General features: G+C 38.6%; 1 long non-coding RNA gene across 1 annotated transcript; it reads left to right on the plus strand.

The window, feature by feature from the left end:
• The first annotated feature begins 5,719 nt into the window (after nucleotides 1–5,719).
• LOC113027297 (uncharacterized) lies at nucleotides 5,720–10,590 on the plus strand. Its single transcript, XR_003273019.1, has 3 exons — nucleotides 5,720–5,885; nucleotides 8,634–8,775; nucleotides 10,407–10,590. It is a non-coding gene; the product is annotated as an uncharacterized LOC113027297 (long non-coding RNA).
• The last annotated feature ends 2,244 nt before the right edge of the window (nucleotides 10,591–12,834 follow it).

The following is a 12,834-nucleotide window of genomic DNA, read 5'->3' on the forward strand; positions in this document are numbered from 1 at the left end:
AGGAAACAGCCAAAGAGGGCCTCTGGCAGGACAGTGGGAGAGATGGCGAGAGAGAGATTTGTCATTTGCTCTCCGTTCCACCTGCTCCCTTGTCATGCATCCTGCCGGGGGGGAAATACGCCCTGATGTCTGAGGGAGACATGAGGGGAAAAGGGTGAGTGAGGTGGGGGGATGGGGTGGAGAAGAAAAGAAGCAAATAGATGAGGAGAAAAGATGGACGGGGCTGAGAAGGAGACAAAGGAGGGTGAAATAGAAGAAGAAATGGACAGAGCTGTTGAAAAAAGGAAGAAAATCCATGCATACCCAAGCGTATCTAAGGTGCCAAGTCCTGAAATGCAGGAGCTAACTACAAGGGCTGGCAGGTATGCAAATAGAAGGATGTACCAGTGCGCCACCAGATTACTTTTCCTGCATTTGCTATTCATATATTTGCAAGGTGACTCACTTCAGACAAAGCAGGTGATCAAGAGCTCTTTCCTTTTCCCTCCAGCTCTCCTCTTTCTCTCTTCCTCCACATCTGAATAGCAAGGAGAAGAGGAGAGCAGGCAAGTAGTGATGGATCCACACCCTCAGCAGGAGTCATAAGCCTTGCAAAACCCGCAGCCAACAATTGCATGCCCTCAGATTTGATATGTATTCCGTCAGCAAACCCCATTTAATCCATTTTCCTGTCAGCCCTCCTTAAAAGCATCTCAGCTACTACAAGGAGAGTTCAGAGTGTAGGAGAGAGACAAACAAGGCACCAACATCCACGGCTAACAATCAAACCCCAATCACTGAGAAATGTTTTATGTTTTCAACTTCACACTCATCACTTTTGCTTTTGATGAATGATTCTTTTCACATTTTTATCTTTATCTTTTGGAGAGTCAAGAGTGTACATAAAGGGATGGCCTTCCTTAGAGCACCAAAGCATCCAACATATCTATTTTCTAATAAAAGAGGATTCAAATTGACTGAAATTCTTTTGGCACAAAGAAGCTCAGTCTGAACTGTTTTCTGTTGTTCATTTAGTGAACATGTAGTGCCTCTGCATAAAAATATATCAATATATTAACAATACAATATTCATAGTGTAAATTACATATTCACTACCATCAGTGGGAGCTTTCATCATCCTCTCTAGTTCTCATCTTAGCTCCTTTTCTTCCTTTAGCCTCTCATTTTCTTTCTCTTTGGTGTTACTAGGTGGTTCGCTTACACGTGCTTCTCCTTTCTCCATTACTGTGCTCGCTGCTTGGCCACTGCTTATTTATCTTGCCAGATACAAAAATCTCACGGGATCCAAGCTACGCTACTTTCAACAATTTGTGGTCTGCAAGGGTTATGCTGGGTTATATAAGTCTGAGTCGGATGCGTGTCACGCAAGGTGTTGCACACCACTAAAGAAGATTCACTGGCTGTGCTTGACTCAGAGACTGGCTGGTCTACTGAATTTCATTTTTTAAGTTAAATGTGACTATAAGATATTAATAAAAGCATTTCAATGTAAAGAGGACCTCAAAGAAATTCAGTTTCGAACCAAGGAAGAGCTCCTACTCAAATGCTGCTGTCACAGACATCTATTTTTCACTGCAGCACACTTGCAACACGAGATACGTAATAGTTTTCCACCTTTTTGAAGCTGCAAGATGTGAAGGTGGCTGCATAACTGGGTGTGAAATAAGACATGAAAGTCACTTTGTATGGATTATCAGTTGCCAAAATACTGCATAGCACTTTATAATCCTCAACATTTTTATCTTTTTTTTTATCTTCTATTAAATTATTTGACCATGGACAATGTTGCACCTTGGCAGATGGCATAGAAGTCGAGCAAATTCAAAGTATTTTTGAAGTTTTGTGGAGTTCATTTCGTTTTAAACTTACTATATTAACTGACATTCTCTATTCCAATGAATCAGAAGACTTTGTTTGAATGGCTGCTTGGTAATTTGTTAGCAGGAGTAATCAAAAGGATTTACATTTAAAAAAAAATTATGATATTTTGCTGCTTTAGCTGTCGGACAGATGGCTTTGTATCTGACAAGAATACGCTGGTATACATAGAAGTTTGTGAACAACTCAGTGATTGCAAGGTGCCTGGGTCCTGTGGTTGTCATGAACCTTTAACATTTAACATGCTAACTGAGGCCTGCAGAGTCTAAGATGCAGCTCTTGAGTGTTTTCCTGAGCTTTGCATGATTTGACCTTGGGGTGAATTTTTAGTGATGTCCACTCCTGGGAAAACTGAAACTGCCTTGAATGTTTTCCACTTGTGAATAATCTTTCTCGCTGTAGAATGATGGACTTTAAATTGCTTGGAAATGGCTTTTTATAACCCTTTACAGATTGATGGGGAGCAACAACTGTTTCTCTAAGACATAATCGCTGTTGTATTTCCTGCTTGCCTTTGTGTTAACACATGCCTGAATACTCCAGAACAGCAAACTCCTTCCGCTTTTATAGAGGTTCTCACACTTGGTGGTGATCATTTAATCCAGTGCTTTTGATTAGCAGCAGCTGACTGCTTCCTACCCTCTTGATTCCGTAAGACTGCACATAGTTTTTCACCCAGCTTCTGCATTTTTCCTTAATCTTTACTAAGTAAATAACAATAATAAATGATAACATGATTTAATAGGTCATGTGTTATTGTTTATCTGAGGCTATATTTACCTATATTTAAGACCTAGTAAAGATTAGAAAAAAAATGATTTCATGAAAGGTAAAAACTTTGTACTTGTACCTGAAATGCTTGTTCTCATGGGACCTTTGGCCACATTGCGGTAATGACCCCACACACATTACGTGGCACTCAGTTGTGATGGAAAACAACCAAAATTAGAATTAAAATGAGTAGAGCTGAGTCGTGTCAAACTGAGCTGAGTAGGTACTAGTGAAGGAGAGGCTTTTGTTTTTCACATTTATTTGTTCCATCCTACTTACCATCTATTTTCTAATTGGTTCTAAACACAAAGTGAAGGGCTTTTGCAGCTGATTATATTAAAAAAGGTTAAACCAGTACATTATCATTTACAGTGTGTCAAATATTGCCTTTTTGTCAAAGCTACGAGCATCTCAGAGACACCAAATGATAAATATCTGCAGAAATTCTGCCAACCAATAAATTTGTACACAACAGCAGGACTTAAATGTTACAGGAACATTTAAGTCATTATTACCTCTGAATAATTAAGGTTGGTGACTGTAAGAAAATAACAACATTAGACTGGAAAATAAAAACTTCGATCTTCTGGTGGCACTCTGAAGAGTCAGAGGATTATTGAAGTCATTTAAAGTCATGCATAGCAGTACCAGATGTTTCAATATGCCAGCACTGTCATCCATGGAGACACAGTTGTAGTGTGACTAAACTGCACAAATGTTGCTATAAGATGCCTGCCTACAGCCTAACCAGAGAAACTCACATGAATCAAGCATACTGAGCAGACTGACTGAATAACTGTGTCTATACCCCACCTCAAGCCTCAGAGGGCCTCTGCCTGTTAAGATTTAAGATTTCATTCCAACAATTCTATATTATTACATAATGTAAGCTGTCAGTAAAAAGAGAGGAAAGCGCGGTGAGAATAACGTTGTACATTAAAGCCATGAATTTGTAAGTGCCATCATATGAGGGGATACAGCACATAAAGAGCAAATCTGTGATGCACTCACGGTGCTTACAAAATACCACTGTCTCTCCAAGGTCACATCTTTCCACCAAGGATGTCATGCAATCAAGAGAAATAAATGGAAATCTCGCACCATCCCGAGGGGGGGAAAACCACAACAAACACTGGGCTTAGGAGGAACTAAATGCTGCATACATACATACATTTTATAAAAATAACCACTTTTACATGTTTTTTAATCATTACTATTTTTGTGTTTTAATTTCAGGACAGAAAACTGGCAGTGATGCTTGAAAATGTCCATGTCAGTTTGAGACGGGAGACCCCACATTTGTGAATTTCATATTGGGGTGAATTTTTCCTTCAGGCCAGATCTTGTGAATCAGATCCATGGCTCCAGGCTGCATGGTGACCCATATTTCTTGTTTGACCAGTTCCCTCCACTGACTTGTTGCTGTTATTGTTCAACCAATTGTGGGCAATGCACCATTTTCTGATCCTTAATAGAGTCACAACAAGTCTTTATCTAAAAAAATATGCTAGATTTGTTATAGTTGTTTTACTGTAGCCATGTGCTCATCACTCAAACAGGGTTAAAGCAATAATATAACAGCAGAAAGAAAAATGTAATGTTTTAAAAGTGTTTGAAAAGTGTTTTGCTATAAATTTTATACAAATACATAAAACAATTTTTTTTGTAACCCATGTAATTTAAAAAAATTGCAATTCACAACAGTTAACTTGATCCCGTAGTGCACTGTCTAATGAATGATTTTTCTCCAAAATACAAAATAATGGATATTTAAACATTCATGAAATATTTGACACAAATCAAAAGGTTCTTCATGATGCAAAAACAAGCCGAGACTCGTGGTCATAATCCGTAAAGGAATACTATTCACAGATGTCGTCCTTTGTCTTGATTCCTTAAACCTGATCCTCAAAAGGTCTGATGTCAATAAAAGTATATGGAAGCGGCTATGAAATATTAAAGCCTGGTTGTAACTCCAGGAAGCACAGAAGAAGTTGTCGGCATTTAATTTCACTTCTTTGTTAAGATTTCTTCCTGAGACAGTTGGCGGCGTCAGCAGATTCTCGTATGGCACGAAATTCATGGGACAAGTGTCCATGTCAGCACTTTCTCCCCCCTCAGCCGGTGTGTAAAAGGACATCACACTTGTCAGCCGCAGTGAGCCCAAATTCTAAGGACAAATAAAATGGTGTGTTTGTGGCCAGGCTTTTTCAAAGGGGATGGGTGAATGATATGGTAACTTCTATAGCGTTCTCGCATGGGCTGACAGCTCCCCTGCATGTATGTATATATAAATATAAACATATAGCAAATGTATATGCAAATAGATGCATATATGCATGCATGTGTGTCAAAGCTGGAGAGCAAAGGTATCTATGTGGGTATGCTGGTGTGCATGCTTGCTTGTCTGCACCGGTTCATGCTAGCATTGTCCAGGCATGCTAGTGCCATCTCTGCAGATGAAAAAAAGACAAACCCATTTTATACTATAAAGGGAATTTGCAATCATTCATTTTGAATTAATGATGTCAACATGAATATGAATAACCTGTATCAACTGAAAGCCATGCTTTGGACCGTTTTTTCTATTTTTTCTCTGTATGATGTCACGATAATAATGTCATTTCAGGCAAAGAAATATATTTTTCAGAGCTGATGAACTGAGGGTCTGCCTCAAGGCCCAGAATAAGGCAAATAAGGATTTCTTTGAAATGTGACTCATGCATAGCTACTCTAGTAGACTCCAAGAGCTGGTAACGAGCACAGTAGGTCCCCTATAAAGGTCAACTTAGATTCTTCTTCTTTACGGTAGCTGACCTAAATATTCAGGTCAAAACACCAAGAATTTACAGTATATACTGACATCTTATCATGAATTTTAATTTCTACTGAACTTTAGTATAGAGAGACTGTGCCAGCATACTCTTACTCAATACTAGCTTGCTGGTTTACAAGCAAATAGGAGGTGAGTCAGGAATTAGCAGCTGCTAGTTGTGGATTAAGGTTTCCACTCATTAGACGGAGGAAGCAGAGCTATAATCCAGATCCTTCACAGGCTGTTGACGCATTTGCAGGCCTCCATACAGTACACATTTAGCAGCAAACACACTGCTATGTCCATTCAGAACTTTATAATCATCAATTTTGCATGACCAAGTGGCAGGGGCCTCTCTTTTAGGTTTAACACCTAGAGCTGCTGATGTAACTGGGTGAAAATGACAGAGGAGCTGCTGCAGGTAAGTGTAGGATGAGATTTTATCAGAGAAAACTGTGAGAAATGGCTGCAATGTTGCAGTACCTGAATCTGGATTATGACTGCAGTCTTTGCCTGTGGCTTCTCAATCAGTTAGATGGAGCTGAAGAAGCTGTCTTCAGAAGTCTAATCCTCTCCCATTTCTATCAAAATCCTCACAGGGCATCATTATGGAGGTATTGATTTGATGACTGGCTGTGCTGAATGTCACAGCAAAGATAGTGATAATTTTCTTAGCATTGGAAGGCACCGAAATTGAACGCACTTTTTTTTTTTCAGATTTGTAAAAAAAGAAAAATGATCCAGGAGGCAGACAGCACATTATAATTATGGGAACTGACATTACAGAGAACGTGACCTTTGTTTAGAGTGGACATTATAAAGGAATAAGCTGGTGTACAAATCCATTAACAGGCAACACATTAGAGTTATAATGGTTTAATGTTTTCTAATTACTTCTTCATTTATTTTGACTCCTGGGTTTTAATTTGGGTTATTTTACATTTCAGCTTAGTTTGTATTATTTTTAAAAAATGTTTTTGTTTTTGCTTTTATTAGTTTCTGTGTTAGTTTTGGTCTTTTTGAGTATTATTGTATGAATGCCATATACCATTTATATGAAGCCAAAGAGTTTTTTATTTTTTATTTTTTAAGGGTACCTAAATTCAGGATATGTCCAATATCTTTTGTCTGTTTGTGTTTCAAACATACACAAAAATAGTTTCGGTTAGCTAATTTTTCTTTTTATGCTAATGAACTAAAATGAGTTAGTGTTCTCTCCCTCCTCTAACTCGCAGAGGTTGCAAAAGATGGATTTCCCTCTCTTAGCGTGTTTCTGCTGGAGGTTTCTTCCTGTTAAAAGGGAGGTTTTCCTTCATACTGTTGTCTGCTCACATGACTGTTGAGGGTTTTCTCTTGTAGGATCATCACAATATAAAGTGCATCTAGGTGACTGCTGTCATGACTGGACAGTATATAAATAATAATAAATTCTGACAGATTGCTTAAAACCTTCTTACTTTCTTCTTGAATTACCCACTTATTGAGAATTCAGTAATATTCTATTGAAACTTAACTTCACATATGGAGATAGTTTATAATGGTACTGTCAGAATTAAGATTGGAAGGGAAGTATAATAAAATAATTCACTCACCAGCCCCTTTATTGGGTTCTCTAGACCACCTGATGTGATCTTTTTCTACTCTAACCCATCAGCTTCAAGGTTTGACATGTTGTGCATTCAGGGATGTTCTTCTTTATACCCAGGTTGTAACAAGTGGTTATTTGAGTTACTGTTGTCTTCCTATCAGCTTGAAGCAGTCTGGCCTTTCTCCTCTGATCTCTGACATCAAAAAGGCATTTTTGCCCAGAGAACTGCTGCTCAGTGGATATTTTCTATTATTTTATTTATTTATTTTTTATCTGTTGCTCTGTTGCATGACTACTTGTTTTTCTAGTGGTGAATCTAAACATCTAAACCACCTTTTTTGAACACAACTTTTTCGTTTTGCTTTTATTTTGCTGTTGTTTTTTATGCTGATATAACAGCAATGAGTCATTTTTACAGAGCATCAGGCTCTTTAGTTTTAATTTAATGCACCAATACTCCAAAAGCTATGCACTATGTAGTCAGAGGATTATATTTAGAGTGAAAAACAAATCAAAACTCAGTAGCACATTACGACAAAGTAAAAACACGTTTTCAGATTTTTTATTTTTCACATTTCTTTAAAAGTAAAACTTGGATTAACTTATTTACAAATCCTTCAGACACTCTATTCATTACCTCGTAGAAGCTCCTTGAGGCACACATTATGGCAGAGGTGAGCAATCAGTTATTCCAAGAGTCCACATGAAAGCCTGGGACTGTTGTGGAGGGCAGTGGACAGGTGATCATCACTGACAGACCATCTGTATTTCTTAAACTTCATCACTGAGAATGTTTTCTCACATATGAAGAACAAAGAGAAGCAACATCTTCTGAGCCTTCTAATGTGTGGAAAGCTCTCCTCTTTGAAAAAAGAATAAAAATACAGGAGTGATCCTGGCTAGAAGTGTTCTGCAACAAGTGAATCAGGTCAGTGAGTTCAAGCTCAACATCACTGGATGCATTATCCACACTGCAAGTGAAAGGATATTGAGTCATGTGCATTTCACTCTTAACTGTTTTGAAGTCTTCAAATTGCTTTGCAAACCCATCGTGCAGGGCTGTAATGGCTCCTGCCATCAATGTTTGCATGTGATTGAGAATGTTGTTCTATGAGCTGAACTGAATTGAAAGAAGCTGCAGGTTTCTCATTGAAGCTTTTACTATTTTGCAAATAGGCCGTTGCCTTGCAATTTGGTATTTACTCAAGTCATTAGTACAGTCACATCAATAGCAAATACAAGATCTGCCTTTTACTCTACAACATGAGCCCTCTGGAATGTCCTTTAAAACTCTTGAATTTCTGCAGGTCCTGAGTCCTTTTAGCACTTTGCCCAGGCTAAGCTACCTGACAGCTGTGTGGTAGCCTATGTCACCATTTCCTGTTTCATGCTCTTCCAAAAGTCCAAAAAGACTGACTCTGATTCATAAGTGTTTTAGTTATTGTAGAACATCAATAACACAGCTAATATTAGCACTGACTTTCACAAGCCCACCCGATGTATAATGTAATTCAAAAGTATCAATATCAGTTCTGGATTTATTTCAGTGGTTTTATTTATATTTATACTTTATATCCACAGATCCAAAATTTTCCCTGCCAGTTTGTCCCATTCTGGCTTCAGATGTGATCCTGGGGGCACAAAGTGCCCAAGTCAGTGTCAGCAAGACAAATCAGTAGATGATGATGTCATGACCTCATCAGCCAGTTACTTAGTTGATAGGGTAAGTGGTTGTGGTAACCATTTAGAAGTTTTTGAGGCTACTCTTCTCCACAATCTTATCATGTAGGACTACAACGCAGACGTGAGGCTTGGTTTTTATCTTGACATGCACTGCTAAATGTGGGTTCTTATATGCAAAGATTTGTGTCTTTCAAAACATTTTATTCTGTTTACCGCAGTTAAAGGTAGGCAGATAAACACAGCAACAGGATGGACCTGACCAAAATGTTAAGTGGCACAGCCTCAGGCACATTTTATGAATTCGGTTTTAAGTAATTTGCAAATATTTCTAAAAACATGTTTTCACTGAGTAATCACATTATTATTGACATTACTGAGTGTATATTAATGGGGATGCCTAAACACCCTTCTCTTTTTGTGTAATTAATGAATAAAAGTCTTAGTTTAAAATAATATTGCAACAAACAACATTGTACACATGAACCAGTTGTTAACAGGCAACACTTTATGAAAAATGATCAGCAACCAGTGAATTCCACGTGTTTAACTTTTAGTTGGTTGAAAAGGGAAAAGAGTAAAGAAAAAGGGAACATGGTGCACTGCCACAGTAAACAGTGAACAGTCTGTTCTTTCAAACTGTCATGCACTGTGCACAAATCTTCCTCATTTCTTTATATCTTGCTTCAAGGAATCAGACTTTCTTGTGTTTTTAGTTTTTTTTCTACAGTATCCCAAAGTCATGTCAAGAAACAGGAAGAAAATCAAGCAAAGACCAGACACAGGACCTGAGAGATGCATCTGACCTTTCAGTAGATCTTCAAAGTTCATCAGAAAGTATTTCAGTGGAAGAGTGGTTGTCAAGTAGCCATTCTTAAGGAAAGGAAATGGGGAGGAAAGGCTGAGGAATGCCAAATCAGTGCCAATAGGTCTTATGAAGTGATGAATACATTTTTTAAAATATTGGTTCAATTAATCAATAACATGAATAATATGAATTATTCTAAAGGAGGTCAGGAGAGCGGTACAACAGTGAGTGTTTCAGTGAGTGGTTTGAGGCTGCATTTCAGCCATGGTGTTGGTGATCTTGAATGATCCCAACTCACTGCCAATGCCCCCCCCCCCCCCCCCCCCTTTTTGCACGCTGCTTTAAATGTATGATTATATATGCTGCCGAGCTTAAATGCCAGTGATTTTGAAGGGTCACATGGAAATACGTTTTGGCTCTTCTTCACCAACCATTTTGTTAAAATAGGTGCAGTAAAACATGCTTTAGATGCCCAACTGTTAATATTCTACTGACAGTGCACCTTTTTCCACGGCTACTTTATTTATTGAAAATGTTGAAAGGATGCCATTAGGTATTTCAAGCACACAGAAATGTGCTTTTTGCTGAGTAGATTGACATTTGGGTGTCCCTAATAATGGAACAGTGAGGAAAACAACACCTTAATGATCCAGTGAGTTTTTGAACTAATGAGTGTAAATCAACAACGACAGCTCCAAGTAGCTGTTGGGAACAGTGTGGCTTTTGAGCTGTGAGATAATATATCTGCTTTAAATAAGTAATCTTAGCCGTGTAGGTGGGCTCACACTCCTCAGTGGGAAGTCTCCTGTATGTGTTTGCATTTGTCAACATTCATTTTGTAGTGATGGAAACATTTTTTTTTCCAGATTGAGACTGCCGTGCTACAGAAGAACTTTTACCAGTTACCTAAGATGCTTTTGATCTGGGCAGAGTGAAGGGGACATTCATTTCAAATGATTTGCTTGTTTCAGTGAATGCTTTTTGCATGTGTTTCTGTGCGTACTTTTCTTCCCTCCACATGTAATCGCATGAGATGGCAACCTAGCTCTGGAAAAAAAAAAAAAGCGGCACCTTTGTGAAATACAAAAAAGAAAAAGAAAGGGGAAAAAAAATCTGATCTGCCTCTGAAGAAACACCACCTTATCTCAGAAACACTGGAGGCAGCTTGTCAAGCTTCTGATGTTTTATATTCAGGGGTAATATCTGGATTCAGATGAACAGAGGAACCCAGGTGTATCTGGCCACTGTCTGTGCAGGATTCAATCAAAGCCAAGTCAGATTTGTTCTGTTTTTCCTTTTCCTTTGCTCCCTTGCTATTTCTCTTAATTTCACTTCAATTCACTGTGCTCTATTGGCATGAATGATAGATGAGCCGTGCTGCTGCAGCATCTAACAATAAACAGTTTTTGACCATTTGTATGATTGTGTGTGTTGATATATGTGTATCTGTGCGTGTGCTATATATATATATATATATATATATATATATATATATATATATATATATATATATATATAGATTTTCTTTTTGTTTTCCACCAGGCAGATGTCTTTGTTGTAGCTTCATTTCCATATTTACCTTTTGTCTGCCTTCTCCTGTGAGACATGAAATCGCATCTAAAACAAATCATCACGACTTAAACCAGCTTTGCTGTGTAGTTCTTCTGAAGCATGGTTTTGCTTTGTTTTTCATCAGTTTAAAGAAATTTGTATTTACAGTCTTCAGTGGCATTCCTCTTTTTCCGAAAAACATGTTTCCATATGAAATAATTAGGAAGAATAATTTCTGCAGAGATACATGTGTGTAATAAAATAATTCACACTTTCACTCGTTTCTCGTGGCCATGTTTCTAGCTTTCGAAGTTAAATAACTAATTAAAATTAATAATTAATAATTTTTTCATAAGAGGTAGCTGTAGTTTAGAGGAAGAGCAGGTCCTCTACTGTCATGGAAGGTTGGACGTTCAATCCCTGGCTGCTCCAGATCCATGGTAATCTTGCAATGGTGAACCTTTTTCCAAAGATCCTCTCATAATCCTAACTCCAGTTCAATTTATCTCAACTTGGAGTTACCTCACAATAGCTCAGTGCTTGTTGGCTAATGACCCAATAACAGCAAGAGTCTGTTGCACTCTGATGAAGATGAAGAAAAGATGGACTGCTTGTTTAAAAAAACAAACAAACAGGCGTAACTGGTGCATAGGTTCATTTTTTAATGATACAACATGATTTTATCATCCATCCATCCATCCATCTTCATCCGCTTTATCCAAGGCCGGGTCGCGGGGGCAGCAGCCTAAGCAAAGAGGCCCAGACCTCCCTCTCCCCGGCCACCTCCTCCAGCTTATCCGGGGGGATACCAAGGCGTTCCCAGGCCAGCCGAGAGATATAATCTCTCCAGCGTGTCCTGGGTCTGCCCCGGGGCCTCCTCCCGGTGGGACATGCCTGGAACACCTCACCCAGGAGGTGCCCAGGGGGCATCCTTGTCAGAGGCCCGAACCACCTCAGCTGGCTCCTTTCGACGTGGAGCAGCAGCTGCTCTACTCTGAGCCCCTCCCGGATGGCCGAACTTCTCACCCTATCTCTAAGGGAGAGGCCAGCCACCCTTCGGAGGAAGCTCATTTCTGCCGCTTGTATCCGCGATCTCGTTCTTTCGGTCACTACTCACAGCTCGTGGCCATAGGTGAGGGTAGGGACGTAGATCGACCGGTAAATTGAGAGCTTCATTTAGAGCAAAATTTTGCAAACCTCCTTTTACGAACCACTGATTTAAGTCACAGTTTCAAGCTGATTAAGGCACAATTTTTCACTTATCTAGGAGCCAGACATTCCTGTAATCTCTGTTGTTGTTTTTTAACTAGCCTTGATAAATCTGAAGATCTTTCAAAGTTTTTCATTTTCAATTCAGGACATTTTCAGAGGATTTTTTTTGTTTGTAATTAAGCCATGAACACTAACCTAGATTTTTTGTGTCTACACATAACAGAACCTTTAGCAAGGAATTTAAACAGTATTTTTGGCAGCCCATTTTAAAAATGCATTTTTCCCATTTCTTTTTTTAGAATTTCCAAAAATAACACAGTTTGAAAGTTATGGGATCCTTTTTCACTAACAAGGTGAAAAGGGGCAACAAAGCTGTTTGAGTCCCAAAGAGCTATTAGTCAAAACACTTGGGTTTTGGAATATCTTGGAATAGTGTGCAGTGTGTTGTCAAAAAATATGAAGAAACTGGACAAGTTTACTCAGATTAAGAAAAAATCCAGCAGTTGACTCCTGACATCGAACCTGAGAGGT

Source organism: Astatotilapia calliptera, chromosome 7 (assembly GCF_900246225.1).
Source record: "Astatotilapia calliptera chromosome 7, fAstCal1.2, whole genome shotgun sequence".
NCBI classification, from domain to species: Eukaryota; Metazoa; Chordata; class Actinopteri; order Cichliformes; family Cichlidae; genus Astatotilapia; species Astatotilapia calliptera.